Below are 22,059 nucleotides of genomic sequence, written 5' to 3'. Positions count from 1 at the left end.
ACCAAATACCACAAAACCTAAAGCAAATACTCAAAAAAAAAAAAAAAATTTTTCATTTTGAAAAATAACTTAGAAAATATTAATGTCTGTCTTATGGATAAATCTGAATGACCAGTTTATTTTAAAATATTTCCATAAGATTTCAGCACTCATATTTGTATTCCTGCTTATAAAATTGTCAGTAACAAATAGCACCATTTTAATTGTTAGTAATGAAGAATTGTGTCAATTCTACTACATGAGTGATATACACATGCCTAATGAAGGTCAAATTACATCACATCACACTATAAAGACAATGGTTTTATAATAATTTGAACAGAGGAAAATGATCATAGTTTTGATTCCCCCAGCGTACATGGTAGAATTGACATTTCAACTGCAAAAGAACCTGTGACACAGTAGCAATCATAAGGCAAGCAGGGACTTTATTTCAGCCAAACACTCTCTCTTGTCAAGAAAAAGTCATGCTTGTTAATGTGAATTTTATTAATGTGTAGTTTTTTTTGTATTTAATTATAAATTTGTGGTTTGTAGTTGTTCATTAGCTATAAGCCTATGAATTTTCTTAACTAGTTTTATGTTTATTGTATAAAAATAATTTTATAGTAAAATTAATTTAAATCAGCATGTGTTCTGTTTTCTTTTTTTTTTTTTCTTCATTTTAAACAAGTTCATGTACACATTATTCAAATTTCAGAAACACAGACAAGTAAAAAGTGCTTGGTAAATGAAAATAATCACTTGAAGTGGTACAATCAAGTTTACTTCCCAGTCACCTCAAAAAGAGACCTACTCACTTCCCGCTATGCTTTGTATCTCCAGTCCGAGATTAATTGACACTTTTCTAATTCCCTCTTCTCAGCATCCATCATTTCCTTCTGCGTCTCCTGTGTGCTTGTGTCACGGATCAGGAAAGGTTTAATATCAGTGTTCTTGACTGCTCGTTTTGAACCCCTGTAAAATGCAGGGGCTGTGGGGGTCCGTGTGGGCACTTCATGGAAGAGTGACTGATTGTCTGAGTGACTGCCCCATGAATAAAAGCACTGAGTGCAAGTGGAAACGTGTATGTGCGCTGGACAGACCTTCCTGCAAGCAGCCGGGAGTATGGTCAGCTCCTTCAGGGCCAGCCTCAGCTCCAGGGAGCTGCTTCACTGAACTCACTCGCTTCCTGGGCTGCCTGCATCCAGGGACTGAGAGGGGCAGGGCATAAAGATCAAGCCATTTTAGTTTGTTGCAGAACAGCACTGGGTTGGCCAAGGTTTTACCAGGTTTGTATTGTAATTCAACTTCTCCCTCTGCCCAGTCCTGCTTCCTCATCTTCTTTTTGCATGTAATGATGTGTAAGAAACACCTTGCACCCCAAACTACATTTCATCATCTGCTTCTGGGGAACCCAAGCTGTGATCTTGAGTAATTACTGTGTTGCAGGTGCTAGGTTGGTGCTTTTCCTTCCACTCCTGCTTCATTTCCTCAGTTTCTTTAGCAGTCTTTTACACTAAATACTTGTATTATATTCTCATTTTACATCTAAGGATAGTGAAAATCAGAGAAAATCATTTACTTAAAGTCACACAATTGGTAAGTTATAAACGCAGAGTACAGTCAAGACTTCATATCCAGCAGCCCAGCATTCATTCTTTCATTCATTAAAAAAAATCAAAGATAATTTAGTGACTGTTTAATTTGTCAGTCACTGTGCTAGTCCCTGAGTAGGTAAATGGGAAAAAATAATGAGAGAACAGAAATACACCCTCCTCTCTGCCTTGGTAAAACTTACAGTCTAGTGGGAAAAACAGACATTTCCAAAATAATATAGTCTAGTGGGAAATAAGACATTTCTTGTAAACTTCAAGAAATTACAATTTGTTACATCGAAGAAGAGGCACATATGGTCAGGATAAGCTGTAAAGGGAAGCTCTGAACAACTGCAGGAGATTATAGAGAGCTTTTAGTGAAAAAATACCATTTCATCTGATATGTCAAGGATGAACAAGATTTGCCTAGGCAAATAAGAAAGAATATCTAAGGCAGAAAATGAGATATGCAAAGGCCCTGTGACTGGAGGATCCCTGTAATTGGATCATAGAGAAGGCATAAAATGGTCCAAAATGAGATGAGGGAGATATATATGCACCATAAGGAAGCCCAAGGTAAGGGTTTTTGTCTTTATTACATGAGCGATGAGATGGCATCTAATAATTTTAAACAGTGAGCTCTGCATTTTGAAGTCACCATTTTTCTTTATGGCAAGAAAAAGCAATTAGAGAGGATGAGAATGGATGTGAGAGGCCATCTAGGAAGTCCAAGACAGAGATGTCAAGAGCTTAAAATGGACAGAGCAGATGGACTAGACAGTTAAAGGGGTCAACACTGAAGAACTGGGATATTTCATGCCAGGCATGAAATATGACATATGCAAGTTATCAGTATGCCACTGGATGATTTTAGTGACACTTGTGTTGAACAGAGCAAAATTTCCACTGCAGTACATAAACAACATTAGAAGGAAGAAGAAAGCTAAGCTAATAAAGCCGCAGACCCACAAAGTATAAAAAACAGGAGACAGTGGATCAGACAAAGAATCTGCCTTGGAGAGGTGGTAATACCCGTACTTCTTCTTGTTGGTCCACAGTAAAAATATTCTCATACCTTCTCACAGTAGGTGGATTCCTTAAAGTTTCCTTCTAGTTTAGAGCCACAGTTGTAAGACTTATAATGGGTCCTCTACTTTATAAATATGAAGTCTTCTCTCGACACTCTTGCCCATCTTTGGCTACTAACTTAGGAGAAGCCTTGATCCATAGTACTGCACAGATAACTTTGCCTTGTTGCTAAATTATATTAGGTCTCCCACGCAGATCAATCCTTAAAGTGTGAAACAGCATGCTTGTGAAACTCCTCTATGGATAATAATTTTTGTTTCCTGTACGAAAATTATGTTTATGATTTTATCCATCAGGCTCATCAAAATGCTTGCATGTTCAAGTATTTTAAGGATTGTTTGTTCTTATAAATTAGGTTTTATTTCATTAAGACACCTAACAAGCTACCTAAAAGCTGTTCATTTTCAAAGCAGCACTCACATTTAAACTAACATGAGGCGTGTTGAGAGCTGTAAGATAGGGCTCAAGGAGATAAATCAAGATTTCACCCAATACACATGGCACTTTGCTCTCAAGAGGAGAACTTGATTATTTTTCTCTTCCTTCTTGTCTCTTTTTATTCTGGTCTTCCCTCCACACAGAGCCAGATTTATCTTCTCAAATCAATCTAATCATGGCATCTCATACTTGAAACCCTAGGATGGTTGTCTATGTCCTACAGAATGAAGTGCAAACATTTTAGCCTGGCATTTAAACGCTCTTCAAAATCTGATTCCAAGCTGAGTTTTCAGCTTTATCTCCTAATACTTCCCTCCAGGCACATGATGCTCTCCTTCCAGAATTTCTCATGTGTTCCTCAGCAAAATATGCCAACACATACCTCCTTGGTTTTGTACATGCTGTTCCTTCTGAAAAGGAGCAGAATATGTGATCCCAAGATATGCTGCTTGTAGATTGTTCAGAACTGAAGGCAATTAAGGCCCCGCAGACTAGAAAAACTTTTACCTCTCCTTTAACTACTTAAAATAATTTAGATAGGGGCCCTGGCTCAGAGAGAGAGCTACCACCAGAGGTAATTTTTATCTGAATGACCTACCTGCATGACAGGACAAACTTCTAATTACCAAACATCTGCTCTTCTTATTGTCCTGTGAATTGTCCCCTTCCCATTTGAAGCCCCAGGTCCCTATCCCATTCCTTAGTGCATGATGGTATATAAGTCTCAATTGCCCCACTTGCCCTTGGGTTCCATATTTTTATGGGACACCCATATGTACGTAATTAATTTTCCCCTGTTAATCTGTCTTATGTCAATTATTAATCATTTGACCAGACAAAAGAAGAAGTTTAGAGGAAAAAATTTTCCTCCTCTACACTTCCATCTGGAATCCCCTCTCTTCTCTTCTCTTCTGGTAAATACCTGCTACAGCTTAAGACCTGTTTCAGACGGCACCTCCTCTGAAGAGCCTTCTTGCATATCCACTCGTTTTTTCCCTATTTCAACAAAGCTTTTAAATATTTCTATTATCTCCATCACAGTATTTTGTGATGGCCTCTTTACTTATATGTCTCTCTAATGTGCTTTTCGTGGGTTACAGAATTTGAGGAAGATACATCAGATACACATTAAGGTTCTATGTTTTTGGTGGCTGTTGGATTGTTTTTAACATGGATATAGAATCGTAATGCAAACAAAGCAGCTACACAGAGCTGGGAATATGCAGCATATCTCATCGTAGCTTTTGTTGCCCCTCACATCACCAAAGGCACCATAAACACTTAGGATTTAGAGAGAGAGAGGCTTAAAATATAAACTCACTTGTATGAACAAACATACTCAACAGTTAACACTTCAAATTAAGGGAATGGATAAGTATACTGAGCTTTCTGGGTGTTTGAAATATATGCACTGTCACATAGGGAAAAGCAGAGAGTTCTGGAAAGGAGTGTTTGAACAGTGCAGAGATTCTTAGCAATGACCTTAAGATGTGAAAGATCTGTTTTGGAATGCCATGTCTCCCACATATTAGCCTTTTGATTTGGGGTGTAAGCTACATAAACTTTCTGTCCTTGCAAAATAGGGATTAAAATAACTGCCTCACTGGGTAGCAGAAGACCTTGTACATAAAATATATCACAAAAAGTCTTATTGTGAACGGAATATTATGCTCTAGAGAACAAGGAACAATATAATAATCTGTGTAACAGTTTCTCACTTCTTGTGAACAGGTATTGAAACTAAAAGAATATTCCTAGTCTAATTCTATTTTTTTTTCTCCTCAGAAGCTTTGCAAAAACAACTCAGTACCATTTCCAGACTGGTTAAGTGGTAACAGGGAGAAATCAATAGAAGCCACTGTTTGACTGAAGTTTCACAAAGGTTTGCTTTGTGTTGACCACCAGGGTCTAAACTAGGACACAGAATTTACCTAAAAACAAGACATTTAAAAGCTGAGAGTTGCATTCTTCCTTCAGAAAAGTCATAAAGTAGTCCAGACTATGAAACTGTAGAAGGTCTTCTATCCTTTTTAATTTGAGAACCTTGACACTATTCAACAACTCACTGATAAATTTTCAAAATGGTTAAATTGAACTCTGGATTATTATGGTGGGAGATGAGAAAGTACTTTGTGTGTACAGCTTATTCTGAATGTTTCCAAAATCATACTGTTATTATTATTCTTAGCAGCAGAGTGCTTTTCATAGGAAATCTAACATAGGAACCAAATTTACCTAACAGAGAAAATAAAAGTTTCAGATAAGCGAAACAAAAGTCTCATTCTCACAATTCTCTTGAATTCTCCCATTTACCTCCTCTTGAATCCCACATACAAAGGACATTTACTGTTCACTCTCTGACAAACACGGAATCTCAGAACACAGTTAGGAATCTTCCAGTGTATTGGAAAAAGCATGGATTTCAGAGTCAGAGAGTTTAGAAGTCTAATCATGCCATGATAGCACCTTACCTGAGTATCTTTTTCTTCCAATTTTCTTCTCTATAGAAAGTTGAATAGTGAGATAATTTTTATGGAATTGTTACAATAATTGAATAATCATAACAATGAGAGCCAACATATATTGACTGTTTACTACGTGTCAAAAACTGTTTTAAGTATTTTCCATGCATCATGTGCCTTAATCCTTGCAAAACCTCTGTGAGGAAAATACTTCATCATCGCTTGCTCCCTTTCTATTTGTTTTACCAGACTTTCCTTTTCTCGCCATTCTTTAGAGAACATCCCAAGGTAACACAGTGTTTGGTAAATTCAGGGTTCACACCAGGGCAGTCCATCTCCAGATCCCTCACTGTTAGCCATTAGTCTCTATGCTTGTACTGAGTGGTGCCTATACAAAGCCCACCATCTGGGACATTCTTAGTAAGTAGAAATTCTCTCAATATCAATTTTATGCCAAATAAAATATGGCAATTAGTCATAATTGTCATATCATTGTTATTAATGACATAACACCAAAAAGGCACACATTTAAACATCCTAGTTCAATGTCATGTGTCAAAAAACCTTTTGAGTACTGATGAAATTATATGTTGTGTTAACTGCACTCAAGTTCTACATTTTTATTCACTTTTATCAATTTCTCCATTTTGAAAAGAGTCCATTTCTCTTCTTACAGAGATAAAGTCCAAAACAAGAAATCCATAATGATACCTTGTGATAAAATACACTTAATATCTGTCAGTCCTCCATGTATTTAACCTCTCCATAGTCTCAGTATTGAGTTGACTATTAATTTCTGCCCTTTGTACACCCCCTTTCTGTTTTTTTCTCCTGTATCCCCGCCTTCTCCATCTCTAACTCCTTTCCAGGTCATCTCCTCACACACATCCTTTAAATCTTTGCCTTTCACAGAGTTCAACGTGATTCCTCCTTTCAATTTCACCCTCTAAAATTCTTACTCAAACTGGGGTCATCAAATTGTATCCGTACACCTACTGATGACTGTAGCCCAGACCTCACCTCTGAGTTCTAAAGACAGAGTCAAAATTGACTAGTTCTCCCTGGAATGTGGTGAATGGAACACATTGTGCAGGGTGCATGGTGGTCAAAGTAGCATCATTCAAATGCATGGGGCTGGAGATACTGAAAAAAGGTTAAATGGGAGAGTGCATGTGGGGAGCTATTCTATTTCAGGTTAAGCTGGGGAACTTTTTGTTGTTTTTTTTCCTCTCCTTTCTTTTTCAGTCTCTTCTCTTCTCTAATTCCAATGACTCCACTTGATACTCATTTTCTTACATTACTTCAGACAAGCAGAAACTAGTAATCTATAGACTACCTGCTATTTTTTTCATGTCTAATTCTTCTCCTTCCTTTTGAGGATGAAGGTAGGCAGTGATTCTTTTTTTTTTTTTTTTTTTTTTTTTGGCGGGCCTCTCACTGTTGTGGCCTCTCCCGTTGCTGAGCACAGGCTCCGGACGCGCAGGCTCAGCGGCCATGGCTCACAGGCCCAGCTGCTCCGCGGCATGTGGGATCCTCCCAGACCAGGGCACGAACCCGTGTCCCCCGCATCGGCAGGCGGACTCTCAACCACTGCGCCACCAGGGAAGTTCAGGCAGTGATTCTTAAAACCACTTCTGCAGGCTTAGAAGCTCAGCACAGTCATGCATTCCTACCTCCTTTTCTGACTTATCATGGTTCACACTACTTACCGCTAAACCTCACTCCAAGCTTCCAGACAACCTAACCTGTCCCTTTAGAAAGAGTGTCTACTTCTCATCATGACCCAAACCGAGTTACTAGAAAGCTTTTCTTTTTCCATTTTTAGGACTCGAGCATTTAAAGACAATATTCAAAGTCATCTACTTTTACGTATGTCCCTTCGTGGACAAAATCTTTCTTGACATGTTCTTCCCTCCAGACCAATGGATCTTTAAGTCCTTCCTCCCACCTGCTTCCTCCCTCCCACCTCCCACCCCAGAACCTACTCATTTCATTGCTGTGACTTCCAGCTGAGTTCAGAACTGGATGTGATATTTGTTTTCATTTTTATAACCCAAACTAGATGATTCAACACAAAAGCATTTTCCAGAGAGCTCATCACAATCCACCGTAAGTTGGTCCACGGGAAATGGATTTTACCTGAGAGCCATGGCACATCCCTGTATTTAGGAGCTTGTATCATGCACTGTTGTCATCAGAAAGACCACTTACTTCAAAACTGCCAAATCACAGGCTTGCAGGACAATGCTTCAAAGCAGCTGATAGCTCATCTCTGCCATTGGTATTAAGGGTGAAGGTGAGTGGCAGGGATAGGTACAGTTGGAAGAGAAAGGCTTAGAAATCTCTCACAAAAGCTTTGGGGGGTGAATTGTGGGTGGGGGAGACTCATATTCATGACAACCTCGAATGCCAAGAGAAAACCAGCGCATGATCACCAGCGAGAGGAAAAGGTACAAATCACTATGATTTTTTTTTTTTTTTTTTTTTTTTTTTTTTAAACATCTTTATTGGAGTATAATTGCTTTACAATGGTATGTTAGTTTCAGCTTCACAACAAAATGAATCAGTTATATATACACATATGTTCCCATATCTCTTCCCGCTTGCGTCTCCCTCCCTCCCACCCTCCCTATCCCACCCCTCCAGGCGGTCACAAAGCACCGAGCTGATCTCCCTGTGCTATGCGGCTGCTTCCCACTAGCTATCTACCTTACGTTTAGTAGTGTATATATGTCCATGCCTCTTTATCGCTTTGTCACCGTTTACCCTTCCCCCTCCCCATAGCCTCAAGTCCATTCTCTAGTAAGTCTGTGTCTTTATTCCTGTTTCACCCCTAGGTTTTTCATGACATTTTTTTTTTCTTAAATTCCATATATATGTGTTAGCATACGGTATTTGTCTCTCTCTTTCTGACTTACTTCACTCTGTATGACAGACTCTAGGTCTATCCACCTCATTACAAATAGCTCAATTTCATCTCTTTTTATGGCTGAGTAATATTCCATTGTATATATGTGCCACATCTTCTTTATCCATTCATCCGATGATGGACACTTAGGTTGTTTCCATCTCTGGGCTATTGTAAATAGAGCTGCAATGAACATTTTGGTACATGACTCTTTTTGAATTATGGTTTTCTCAGGGTATATGCCCAGTAGTGGGATTGCTGGGTCATATGGTAGTTCTATTTGTAGCTTTTTAAGGAACCTCCATACTGTTCTCCACAGTGGCTGTATCAATTTACATTCCCACCAACAGTGTAAGAGGGTTCCCTTTTCTCCACACCCTCTCCAGCATTTGTTGTTTCTAGATTTTTTGATGATGGCCATTCTGACTGGTGTGAGATGATATCTCATTGTCGTTTTGATTTGCATTTCTCTAATGATTAGTGATGTTGAGCATTCTTTCATGTGTTTGTTGGCACTCTGTATATCTTCTTTGGAGAAATGCCTATTTAGGTCTTCTGCCCATTTTTGGATTGGGTTGTTTGTTTTTTTGTTATTAAGCTGCATGAGCTGCTTGTAAATTTTGGAGATTAATCCTTTGTCAGTTGCTTCATTTGCAAATATTTTCTCCCATTCTGAGGGTTGTCTTTTTGTCTTCTTTATGGTTTCCTTTGCTGTGCAAAAGCTTTTAAGTTTCATTAGGTCCCATTTGTTTACTTTTGTTTTTATTTCCATTTCTCTAGGAGGTGGGTCAAAAAGGACCTTGCTGTGATTTATGTCATAGAGTGTTCTGCCTATGTTTTCCTCTAAGAGTTTGATAGTTTCTGGCCTTACATTTAGGTCTTTAATCCATTTTGAGCTTATTTTTGTGTATGGTGTTAGGGAGTGATCTAATCTCATACTTTTACATGTAGCTGTCCAGTTTTCCCAGCACCACTTATTGAATAGGCTGTCCTTTCTCCACTGTACATTTCTGCCTCCTTTGTCAAAGATAAGGTGACCATATGTGCGTGGGTTTATCTCTGGGCTTTCTATCCTGTTCCATTGATCCATATTTCTGTTTTTGTGCCAGTACCATACTGTCTTGATTACTGTAGCTTTGTAGTATAGTCTGAAGTCAGGAAGCCTGATTCCTCCAGCTCCATTTTTCGTTCTCAAGATTGCTTTGGCTATTCGGGGTCTTTTGTGTTTCCATACAAATTGTGAAATTTTTTGTTCTAGTTCTGTGAAAAATGCCAGTGGTAGTTTCATAGGGATTGCATTGAATCTGTAGATTGCTTTGGGTAGTAGAGTCATTTTCACAATGTTGATTCTTCCAATCCAAGAACATGGTATATCTCTCCATCTATTTGTATCATCTTTAATTTCTTTCATCAGTGTCTTATAATTTTCTGCATACAGGTCTTTTGTCTCCTTAGGTAGGTTTATTCCTAGGTATTTTATTCTTTTTGTTGCAATAGTAAATGGGAGTGTTTTCTTGATTTCACTTTCAGATTTTTCATCATTAGTATATAGGAATGCCAGAGATTTCTGTGCATTAATTTTGTATCCTGCAACTTTACCAAATTCATTGATTAGCTCTAGTAGTTTTCTGGTAGCATCTTTAGGGTTCTCTATGTATAGGATCATGTCATCTGCAAACAGTGACAGCTTTACTTCTTCTTTTCCGATTTGGATTCCTTTTATTTCCTTTTCTTCTCTGATTGCTGTGGCTAAAACTTCCAAAACTATGTTGAATAAGAGTGGTGAGAGTGGGCAACCTTGTCTTGTTCCTGATCTTAGTGGAAATGCTTTCAGTTTTTCACCATTGAGGATGATGTTTGCTGTGGGCTTGTCATATATGGCCTTTATTATGTTGAGGAAAGTTCCCTCTATGCCTACTTTCTGCAGGGTTTTTATCATAAGTGGGTGTTGAATTTTGTCAAAAGCTTTCTCTGCATCTATTGAGATGATCATATGGTTTTTCTCCTTCAATTTGTTAATATGGTGTATCACGTTGATTGATTTGCGTATATTGAAGAATCCTTGCATTCCTGGAATAAACCCCACTTGATCATGGTGTATGATCCGTTTAATGTGCTGTTGGATTCTGTTTGCTAGTATTTTGTTGAGGATCTTTGCATCTATGTTCATCAGTGATATTGGCCTGTAGTTTTCTTTCTTTGTGACATCCTTGTCTGGTTTTGGTATCAGGGTGATGGTGGCCTCGTAGAATGAGTTGGGGAGTGTTCCTCCCTCTGCTATATTTTGGAAGAGTCTGAGAAGGATAGGTGATAGCTCTTTTCTAAATGTTTGATAGAATTCGCCTGTGAAGCCATCTGGTCCTGGGCTTTTGCTTGTTGGAAGATTTTTAATCACAGTTTCAATTTCAGTGCTTGTGATTGGTCTGTTCATATTTTCTATTTCTTCCTGATTCAGTCTTGGCAGGTTGTGCCTTTCTAAGAATTTGTCCATTTCTTCCAGGTTGTCCATTTTATTGGCATAGAGTTGCTTGTAGTAATCTCTCATGATCTTTTGTATTTCTGCAGTGTCAGTTGTTACTTCTCCTTTTTCATTTCTAATTCTATTGATTTGAGTCTTCTCCCTTTTTTTCTTGATGAGTCTAGCTAATGGTTTATCAATTTTGTTTATCCTTTCAAAGAACCAGCTTTTAGTTTTATTGATCTTTGCTATCGTTTCCTTCATTTCTTTTTCATTTATTTCTGATCTGATTTTTATGATTTCTTTCCTCCTGCTAACTTTGGGGTTTTTTTGTTCTTCTTTCTCTAAATGCTTGAGGTGCAAGGTTAGGTTGTTTATTCGAGATGTTTCCTGCTTCTTAAGGTGGGCTTGTATTGCTATAAACTTCCCCCTTAGAACTGCTTTTGCTGCATCCCACAGGTTTTGGGTCGTTGTGTCACCATTGTCATTTGTTTCTAGGTATTTTTTGATTTCCTCTTTGATTTCTTCAGTGATCACTTCATTATTAAGTAGTGTATTGTTTAGCCTCCATGTGTTTGTATTTTTTACAGATCTTTTCTTGTAATTGATATCTAGTCTCATGGCGTTGTGGTCAGAAAAGATACTTGATACAATTTCAATTTTCTTAAATTTACCAAGGCTTGATTTGTGACCTAAGATATGATCTATCCTGGAGAATGTTCCATGGGCACTTGAGAAAAATGTGTATTCTGTTGTTTTTGGATGGAGTGTCCTATAAATATCAATTAAGTCCATCTTGTTTAATGTATCATTTAAAGCTTGTGTTTCCTTATTTATTTTCATTTTGGATGATCTGTCCATGCGTGAAAGTGGGGTGTTTAAGTCCCCTACTATGAATGTGTTACTGTCGATTTCCCCTTTTATGGCTGTTAGTATTTGCCTTATGTATTGAGGTGCTCCTATGTTGGGTGCATAAATATTTACAATTGTTATATCTTCTTCTTGGATCGATCCCTTGATCATTATGTAGTGTCCTTCTTTGTCTCTTTTAATAGTCCTTATTTTAAAGTCTATTTTGTCTGATATGAGAATTGCTACTCCAGCTTTCTTTTGGTTTCCATTTGCATGGAATATCTTTTTCCATCCCCTTACTTTCAGTCTGTATGTGTCTCTAGGTCTGAAGTGGGTCTCTTGTAGACAGCATATATAAGGGTCTTGTTTTTGTATCCATTCAGCTAATCTGTGTCTTTTGGTGGGAGCATTTAGTCCATTTACATTTAAGGTAATTATCGATATGTATGTTCCTATTCCCATTTTCTAAATTGTTTTGGGTTCGTTATTATAGGTCTTTTCCTTCTCTTGTGTTTCTTGCCTAGAGAAGATCCTTTAGCATTTGTTGTAAAGCTGGTTTGGTGGTGCTGAACTCTCTCAGCTTTTGCTTGTCTGTAAAGGTTTTAATTTCTCCATCAAATTTGAATGAGATCCTTGCTGGGTAGAGTAGTCTTGGCTGCAGGTTTTTCTCCTTCATCACTTTCAGTATGTCCTGCCACTCCCTTCTGGCTTGTAGGGTTTCTGCTGAGAGATCAGCTGTTAACCTTATGGGGATTCCCTTATGTGTTATTTGTTGTTTTTCCCTTGCTGCTTTTAATATGTTTTCTTTGTATTTAATTTTTGACAGTTTGATTAATATGTGTCTTGGCGTATTTCTCCTTGGATTTATCCTGTATGGGACTCTCTGTGCTTCCTGGACTTGATTAACTATTTCCTTTCCCATATTAGGGAAGTTTTCAACTATAATCTCTTCAAATATTTTCTCAGTCCCTTTCTTTTTCTCTTCTTCTTCTGGAACCCCTATAATTCGAATGTTGGTGCGTTTAATGTTGTCCCAGAGGTCTCTGAGACTGTCCTCAGTTCTTTTCATTCTTTTTTCTTTATTCTGCTCTGCATTGGTTATTTCCACTATTTTATCTTCCAGGTCACTTATCCGTTCTTCTGCCTCAGTTATTCTGCTATTGATCCCATCTAGAGTACTTTTAATTTCATTTATTGTGTTGTTCATAATTGCTTGTTTCATCTTTAGTTCTTCTAGGTCCTTGTTAACTGATTCTTGCATTTTGTCCATTCTATTGTCCATTCTATCTCCAAGATTTCGGATCAACCTTACTATCATTATTCTGAATTCTTTTTCAGGTAGACTGCCTATTTCCTCTTCATTTGTTAGGTCTGGTGGGTTTTTATCTTGCTCCTTCATCTGCGGTGTGTTTTTCTGTCTTTTCATTTTGCTTATCTTACTGTGTTTGGGGTCTCCTTTTTTGCAGGCTGAAGGTTCGTAGTTCCTGTTGTTTTCTGTGTCTGTCCCCAGTGGCTAAGGTTGGTTCAGTGGGTTGTGTAGGCTTCCTGGTGGAGGGGACTAGGGCCTGTGTTCTGGTGGATGAGGCTGGATCTTGTCTTTCTGGTGGGCAGGTCCACGTCTGGTGATGTGTTTTGGGGTGTCTGTAGACTTATTATGATTTTGGGCAGCCTCTCTGCTAATGGGTGGGGTTGTGTTCCTGTCTTGCTAGTTGTTTGGCATAGGATGTCCAGCCCTGTGGCTTGCTGGTCGTTGAGTGAAGCTGGGTGTTGGCGTTGAGATGGAGATCTCTCGGAGATTTTTGCTGTTTGATATTATGTGCAGCTGGGAGGCCTCTTGTGGACCAGTGTCCTGAAGTTGGTTCTCCCACCTCAGAGGCACAGCACTGACTCCTGGCTGCAGCCCCAAGAGCCTTTCATCCACAGGGCTTCTTAATTTGGGATGATTCGTTGTCTATTCAGGTATTCCACAGATGCAGGGTATATCAAGTTGATTGTGGAGCTTTAATCTGCTGCTCCTGAGGCTGCTGGGAGAGATTTCCCTTTCTCTTCTTTGTTCTCACAGTTCCCAGGGGCTCAGCTTTGGATTTGGCCCCGCCTGTGCGTGTAGGTCGCCGGAGGGCGTCTGTTCTTTGCTCAGACAGGACGGGGTTAAAGGAGCCGCTGATTCGGAGGCTCTGGCTCACTCGGGCCGGGGGGTAGGGAGGGTCACGGAGTGTGGGGCGGGCCTGCGGCGGCAGAGGCCGGCGTGACGTTGCAGCCTGAGGCGCGCCGTGCGTTCTCCCGGGGGAGTTGTCCCTGGATCCCGGGACCCCGGCAGTGGCGGGCTGCACAGGCTCCCCGGAAGGGCGTGTGGCTAGTGACCTGTGTTCGCACACAGGCCTCCTGGTGGCGGCAGCAGCGGCCCTAGCGTCTCATGACTGTCTCTGGGCTCCGCACTTCCGGCCGCGGCTAGCGCCCGTCCCTGGAGCTCTCTCAAGCAGCGTTCTTAATCCCCTCTCCTCGTGCACCAGGAAACAAAGAGGGACGTAAAAGTCTCTTGCCTCTTCGGCAGGTCCAGACTTTTCCCCGGACTCTCTCGCGGTGCACTAACGCCCTGCAGGCTGTGTTCACGCCGCCAACCCCAGTCCTCTCCCTGCGCTCCGACAAAAGCCGGAGCCTCAGCTCCCAGTCCCGCCCGCCCCGGCGGGCGAGTAGACAAGCCTCTCGGCTGGCGAGTTCCGGTCGGCCCGATCCTCCGCGCTGGAATCTGTCCGCTTTGCCCTCCGCACCCCTGCTGCTGTGCTCTCCTCCGCGGCTCCCAAGCTCCCCCACTCCGCCTCCCGAAGTCTCCACCCGCGAAGGGGCTTCCTAGTGTGTGGACACTTTTCCTCCTTCACAGCTCTCTCCCGCTGGTGCAGGACCCGTCCCTATCCTTTTGTCTCTGTTTAGTTTTTTCTTTTGCCCTAACCAGGTACGTGGGGGTTCCTTGCCTTTTGGGAGGTCTGAGGTCTTCTGCCAGCGTTCAGTAGGTGCTCCGTAGGAGTTGTTCCACGCGTAGATGTATTTCTGGTGTCAATCACTATGATTTGAATCGTGCTAATCGCAGGTGTCCTTCTGCAAAAGGCATGATCCTAAACTAATTATATTCAAATGACTATTTAACAATACCAGATGGAGTTCTAGTAATTTTTCCAGCCCTTTGAAGGAACATAACCACATAAAAAAACAATATGCTCCTTTCCATGAAGTTACACAGTGATTTGGGTATCATAGGTGCCTCTTAAAGTTATACAGTTAATGAGAAAATTAGCCCTGGCTGCAGTGCCACATGTTCCTTTGTTCCTAATCAATACTGACATTAGTGCTGAATTAACAATGACACATATAATCACATGAGCCTTTGCTCTGATTCCAACCCAGTATGGCTGGACCATAAAGAGACCTCCCTGTGTGATCAGATCAAAGCCCCTATGCAGTGTGCTTTTTCCAGAGCAGGGCAGAGACAAATTAATCATATCTATCTAATTTTAAGTAGCACGGTTGAAAAACCACTGGGGAAAAGTCATGGCAGGGGCATGAAGAAAGCGAGCATCTAAACAGGTTCATGTCACAAAAGAGACAAGGTCTCATGCCTGGCAATATCGTTTGCAGTTTTTGCTTTAGAGTTTTTCTCACAGATATTTAAAATTAAATTAGTGCTTTTCTTTTTTTTTAATAAGAGATATAAAAAGCACTCTTTGGTCATGATGCATAGCACATTAAATACAATTACATCAATATATCTTTCTCTGTTTCTTTATGCAATTTTTTATTTATTTATTTTTCTTTCCAACCTCCTTTGGGAAGCTCTTAGGGAGCAACTTTTGCTAATAATTAATAATGGGAGGTTTCTCCTGAGGAAATCATTTGGAATCGTTATGCTGTTCTAATAAATCGTCATTTCAGAATTCTCGTCAGCAAAATGTGGATTCCAAATGTGCAGTAATTACAGTGTCCCACTGCATCAGGATTGACTCATATGTAAATGTAACTGATTCTGTCTTCAGAAGTCAATATAAAGCAATGCCTATACATTCATGTATAACAGGATTCATGTGCTTGGGAACTTTGAGGAAGAACCTGATATTGAGAGAATAAAAGCGTATCTTTCGACATCTGCATAAATTGGTTTCAAAATTCAATTGCACTTTATTCTCTCATTAGTCTCTGACACAGCTGCTTTAAACACCTAGGCCCTTTCAACAATGTTACATAACTCTCATTCAAATCATATCCATGTTTATCTGCCTGAAATATGTTAGAGCACAACGCCACTGTCATCCAAGGACCTCTTCTATTGTACCATTGCTTAGTAAGAGAATTCCTAACAATCCTTAGAGAAAGAAGGAAGCAGAATAAACAGTACCTAGATCATAGGACGAAGGCCACCTGCAAAAGGCCCAGCAGTTTAATGAATAGTGCAAACAAAATCAAGGACAGCATATCTAAAGTGGACAATCTAATCCAACTGAGGTCAGACTTCAGACTCTCTTTATTGAAAATTTCTCTTTCTTTAGTTAAGAATAGTATCTTTTCCAGACTATACTTCTTTATAGATTCCCAGGTAATACAAATTGCAAACTTTAAAATTTTATTTCCAAATGTCATTTCATAGAATCTAAAAGCAGATTACAGTTCCCCTGGGGATGAGTAAGGTGTGCCAGTAGTTGTCAAATCTAGCTGTTCATTAGAAACACCCAGGGAGCTTATTGTGTTTGCTGATTTTGTTTGTTTGTACCAATGCTCAAGCCCCACCCACAGAGATTTTTATTTAATTGGTGGATGGAGCACTGGCATCTGTGTTTTAAAAGCTCCACAAATAATGTTATTTTGCAGACAAGTGCAAAAAACCACTTTTAAGGAAACAGACTCATTTACTTTCTGTTTCCCAGATGTGGCTAAGTGGGACAAAGACTAGGCTGAAGAGGGATGAGTTTCTCACCTCTGAAATAAAATAGCATAGCGCTGAAGTGACCCTCTATCCATGTATCCATCCATCCATCAATCCATCCATCCATCCATCCATCCACGTATTTATTCAGCAAATATTAACTGAATACATACCACGTGCCAAGCAGCGTTCTAGACATGCCTGCTATGGCAGTGAACCAAATAGATCAGCTACAGTCTTCAGAGAGTTCGCCATCTGGTGGGAAAGACGGAAAGTACACTAGTCAGGGAACAAGCCAATGAATCAATCAGTCAAATCGACTTCAAAAAATGGAAAGTGCTGTGAATTAAACACAACAGGTTCATGAACATAGAGAATGTCCTGAATGTGCGACTGCTTTAGAGAAGAGAGCCAGAGAAGGCATCTCAGCAGAACAGCACTTGAGCTGCAAGTTGAATGATGAGCAGGAATCTATCAAGTGGAGGTCTGAGGTAAGTCTTCCAGGCTGGAGGTACAACAAGCACCCTGAGATAAGATCTGGCTTAGCATATTAGAGGAAGAGCTTCAGAGATCGGTGAGGCTCAAGTGGGGTGGCAAAGAGAAACATGATAGAGACGGGATCAAGAAGAAACCAGAGGCACATGAGGCAAAGCCTTTCCAGTTATGGGGAGGAATTTGAATTTTGTTCTAATTTGTAAGAGAAGATGGTTCGGGGTTAATTAAGTAGGGAAGGTCACCAAAATAACTTTGAATAGAGATGGAAGAAAGAGACCATAAGAGGTGACTCCACACTTCTTTATCGATAATAACAAAGAAATGTATGGTTATAATTTTGAGTTTTCTTGTTTTTGTTTTTTCCCCAGCATCATCAGAAAGTCCTCTTTTTCTGCCCTGTCTGTTCCCTCTTGCAGCTCTTTGATAGGCAAAAGCATATGAGGGAATACCAAAACTTGCCTCAAGGAATCAGCCCCATCTTCTACGTTCCCAGTATAACGGCTTCCAAACAGACTCTGTGTTCCCCACCCCACGTGTTTTGCAATATTTTCCTTCCATATTTTAGGATTAAAAGTAGATATTGTTCCATCCTAGAAACTATCAGGAGATGATTAGGGAGAAGCAGGATGAGAGAAGAGTGTTCATCTCAGGGGAGAATAAGTGGTATTATCGACCCATTCCACCCTCAGACAGCCCTGAGAGGTAGATTTTTTTTTTTTTTTTAATCTTCACTTTACAGACGATTTGACATGTTCGAAGGTGGCTGCAGTATTTGAGCCCAGAGCCTAGATTCTTTGTAGTCCAAAATCAATGCTGTTAACCAGTTGACCATACCTTCACATGCCAATTGTTTCTACCCACAGTTTGATACATGAAAGTGCCTCCAAGAGAAGGTAGACGAGGCATCCATCTCCTGCATTTCTGCTTCCCTTTGTTCCCACGACAGTAGGAAGCCCCTTAGTTCACAGAGTCATAGAGCAATTTACAACATAGCTACAAGGGATTGTGGGACCTGCCACCTCCCGTTCTACAAACAAGGAAACAGAGTCACGCAGCTTGCTAGAGGCAGAATCAAATCTAGAAGTCAAATCTCCTCACTCTTAATCCAGTGCTCTTTTTAACACACCAGGATGCCCTTGGCTCTCCTGGAAATGATCTTTTCTTCAGCTCAGACTTGTCTTGACTTAAGGACCATCAGTTTCATGATGGAGACTTTGAAATCTGTTTGTTTCCTGATGCCATTAATAACCATAGATCCTGATCTGCTAAACAGATTAGGATTCCCTACAACCTGCACTGTACAAGAATCTGAGATATTCCACAGCTCCAAAGTATTCCGTGTTTTACCCATATAGAGTCAGGGGAAGTATGCTATCTAGTACTTCTTTAAACCACAATATTTATACCAGGCTTTTTCAGAGCCATGCCTCCTTCACATCATTATCCTCACCTGGAATGTCCCTCTTTCATTTCTTTTTGAGACAGGACTACCAAGCAAGTGCCTTACCCAGGCCTCTGTATTATTGATATCATATTTTGCATGGTCTTGGACAAAGACAATTAGTTATTGCTATAATATGATCCACCTTTCCCTGCCTGCATAAAAGACAGTCATTCATTCATTCATTTATGAAATCATATATTTAGGGCCTTTTAGATGCCAAGTACAATGTTTGGAATCTGGACATTAAGAGATATTAAGATACAATCCCTGCCCCCAAGGAGACAAAATAGAAAGATTTCCAGTGGAAAGATTAATAAATTAACAGATAATTACAAAGAATGTGATAATCCTCTAGAAACCTCTTGAGCACAGGTTTGCAGTCAGTTTAAGCCTATAAATATTTAAATCTATATCATGTCAAGGCAATTTACAATGAATTTCTCTTCTGGGTTCAGATGATGTCCTTCTGTGTGACATTATTTTATATGTCACTTGTTTTTGCAAGCTATCTAGTAAATGTTTGTGTTACCCTTGCATTACTTAAGTATTTTTATTTAACATGTCATATATTTATACTTCCTGTCCCAAACTCATCTTTGAGGAGTATTGCCGTGCATGCATGCATGTGTGTGCATTTCCTCTAAAAGCAACTTCTAAAATAAAAATTGTAAGTGCTCAATATTTTTTAATGTTTTTATTTGAAAGTACATACTATAATTCATCAAACTGTAAACTTAAAAAAAACTTTCAGTAATGATCTCAACCACTTACAGTTCACAAAATTGATTTCCATCACGCAGTAACTTCAATCTAGCTGGTATTAATAGCCACAGATTTTATTTTCTCTCTTTAAAAAGTGTATCTACAGTACACGATAAATCCATTAGTTAAACTGCATTATCTTAGGATCCTCTCTCTATTATATCTCATCACCAGCTTAAAATGTAATCCCCAACCCCTTGCCAAAAGTGTCAATCACAATTTAGCAACCAAACCCCAGTTTGAATATAGGGATAACAATAACTTTGTTGGAAAAGTCTTGCATGCAAAAGCAATGTTGCAAGAGAAAAAAAAAAAATCTGCTTTCTTTTGCTTATTCTGAAAAACTTAAAAACCCTTGATCTTGAATCCTCCCCTTTCCCATGCCAAGCTCTTCTGATCTTTTGTTTTATTTGCCATACTTGTATGCCATGAATGTTTGAAGTGATAGTTCACATGGGTCTACCAAGATAACCTTCCATAATTACTTTCGAAATAACCTATAGTCCCACTCGTTGAGAATATAGTATCTGTCCTTTATCCCCTGATCATGAAATCTATCTCCTCCCTCCGGACGGTTGAGGCTCTTTGTGGAAATATCAAGGAACAGAGAGATCCAATGAGGGTTTACGCTTCCACGGTTAATAGTGACTCTAGCCCTATGTTAATTCATCAAGACCATGACTGTTACTGACATTATTCAGTGATACTAATACAGAGGACATACAAGATAGCATATTCATACATTCTCTTGCCACAAAAAGGTCATTCCAAAAGAAAAACAACAGACAGGTACTCTGTGCCCAAGAAGTTCTCAAAATCATGGACTAAGTACATCCCTTTTTAACCAAAACCTTGACAGAGTATGTCTTTTGCTGAATTAATGTAATATTTTCAAGCCTTCTTTGCACCACTCACTATGTCATTGATACATTAACTGCTCGTGGACTATTTTCACTACTTTCACCACACATACACACACACACACACACACACACACACACACACACACACACACAAACTTCAGCCTCATTAACATTCTCAATTATTACTTTATTAATGAAAGATCAACATGAGCTCCTTCAACAATGCAGACTGAAGTGGGGGCAGGGCAAAAACAAGAACTCTTCGCTTACCTGAAGATAATTTACCTAGCTGATTACCTTATGATAAGAACAAATTTTTAACTGTATTCTACAGGCTCCTTCAGTATATAAGTCTGGTTTATGTACCCAGTTTACTTTCAGGCCACTACCAAAATGACCTTTTCTTGCACTGTGCCCTCTACTCACCTTAAACAGCTTGTTGTACAGGAAGAACTGTGCTTCTACCTTGTTCCCTCCACCTAAGAGGACTTTCCTCTTTCTCCTTTAGATTAATCCCTTCTCTTCCATCAGATATCAGCTTAGATATTGCTTCAACCAAATCGCTCTCTGTAACATCTCTAGGTGTTAAATGTCCCTGGTCTGAGGACCCAGAGCCTTGAGCACTTACTCTGCTGTAGTCCTTATTAACTAAATGTAATTGTCTTTCTCGCTTACTGGACTGTGAACTTTTGGAGATAAGAACTATGTCTTATTCATGTCCATAATCTCTGGTATTCAATTCTACTGGCCAATTTTAGATGCTGAAGGAGCAAAAAAAATCTAAAATCAAGATCTATGATTTGCCCAAACAGCTACAGATACAGAAAAGTTCATCAATTGCTAATAAGAAACGCATTCAGGATTTTACCTAGGAGCTAATTAGTCCTATTTGATAAACATCTAAAAAAATTTCTGAATTTTCAATAAGCAGGACATTAAAAGAAGGGGAAAAGACTTTTAAAAGCAGAAACAATGGACTCAGCAACAAGACACCAGGCAACATGGACATAAAGAAGGAGGCAGAACAAAACCAATCCTAAATAAATAAATAAAGAAGCAAACAATGACAAGACCCGCCCCCCCCCAAAAAAAAATCACAAGAAAACTCAAAGAGGCCATCATATTTGCAGTTAAACAACACTTGGAAAAAACTGACAATTGTGCCTCAGTATATTCTCAGCCCATGAACTTACTAAAGAATAGTGTAACAAATAATTGTCATAATTTGACAAAAATATAAACATAATATCTTTATTAATGGTATTTATTTTTATCAGTGGAAGGAAAATTCTGGGAGAATAGTCACTTCTGCTCCATACATTTTAATGATGAAATTGACGGAAACTAATAATTTGCCCAAGGCCATTAAACTTGTCAAATGGAAGCCGGGACTTACACAAAGTTTTCTAATCCCAAATCTAGATTCTTTCTTCTGCTCTTATAAAACATAAGAAAGCATGGAATCCTGATATAAATTTTAGATATTTCTTCCATCGAAAATAACAAAGCATATAATTTTAATGCTAATAAACAAATTAAGAACTACGTAGAACAAAGAGTCAGTTTAAATGCAGCCAATTCATTAGTGTGCATTTCTTATAAAATATATCATAAGACAAGCACAGTCTTCATTTAATATTGACCTCAACTGACATTACTTGTTTGTGTTAAAATTATCTAATTGTGAAGGGAAAGGGTGCTAGACTTTGATTCAGTCCTATTTGGTATGTCCCTAACTTTAGGAGGGATTAAGTGTCCACGTTCCATGACTCATAGCCTCCATCTTCTCCCCACTTTCAAAA

This window comes from Tursiops truncatus, chromosome 19 (genome assembly GCF_011762595.2).
Source record: "Tursiops truncatus isolate mTurTru1 chromosome 19, mTurTru1.mat.Y, whole genome shotgun sequence".
NCBI classification, from domain to species: domain Eukaryota; kingdom Metazoa; phylum Chordata; class Mammalia; order Artiodactyla; family Delphinidae; genus Tursiops; species Tursiops truncatus.
The sequence above is the reverse complement of the archived record's forward strand: the minus strand, read 5'-3'. Positions refer to the sequence as shown.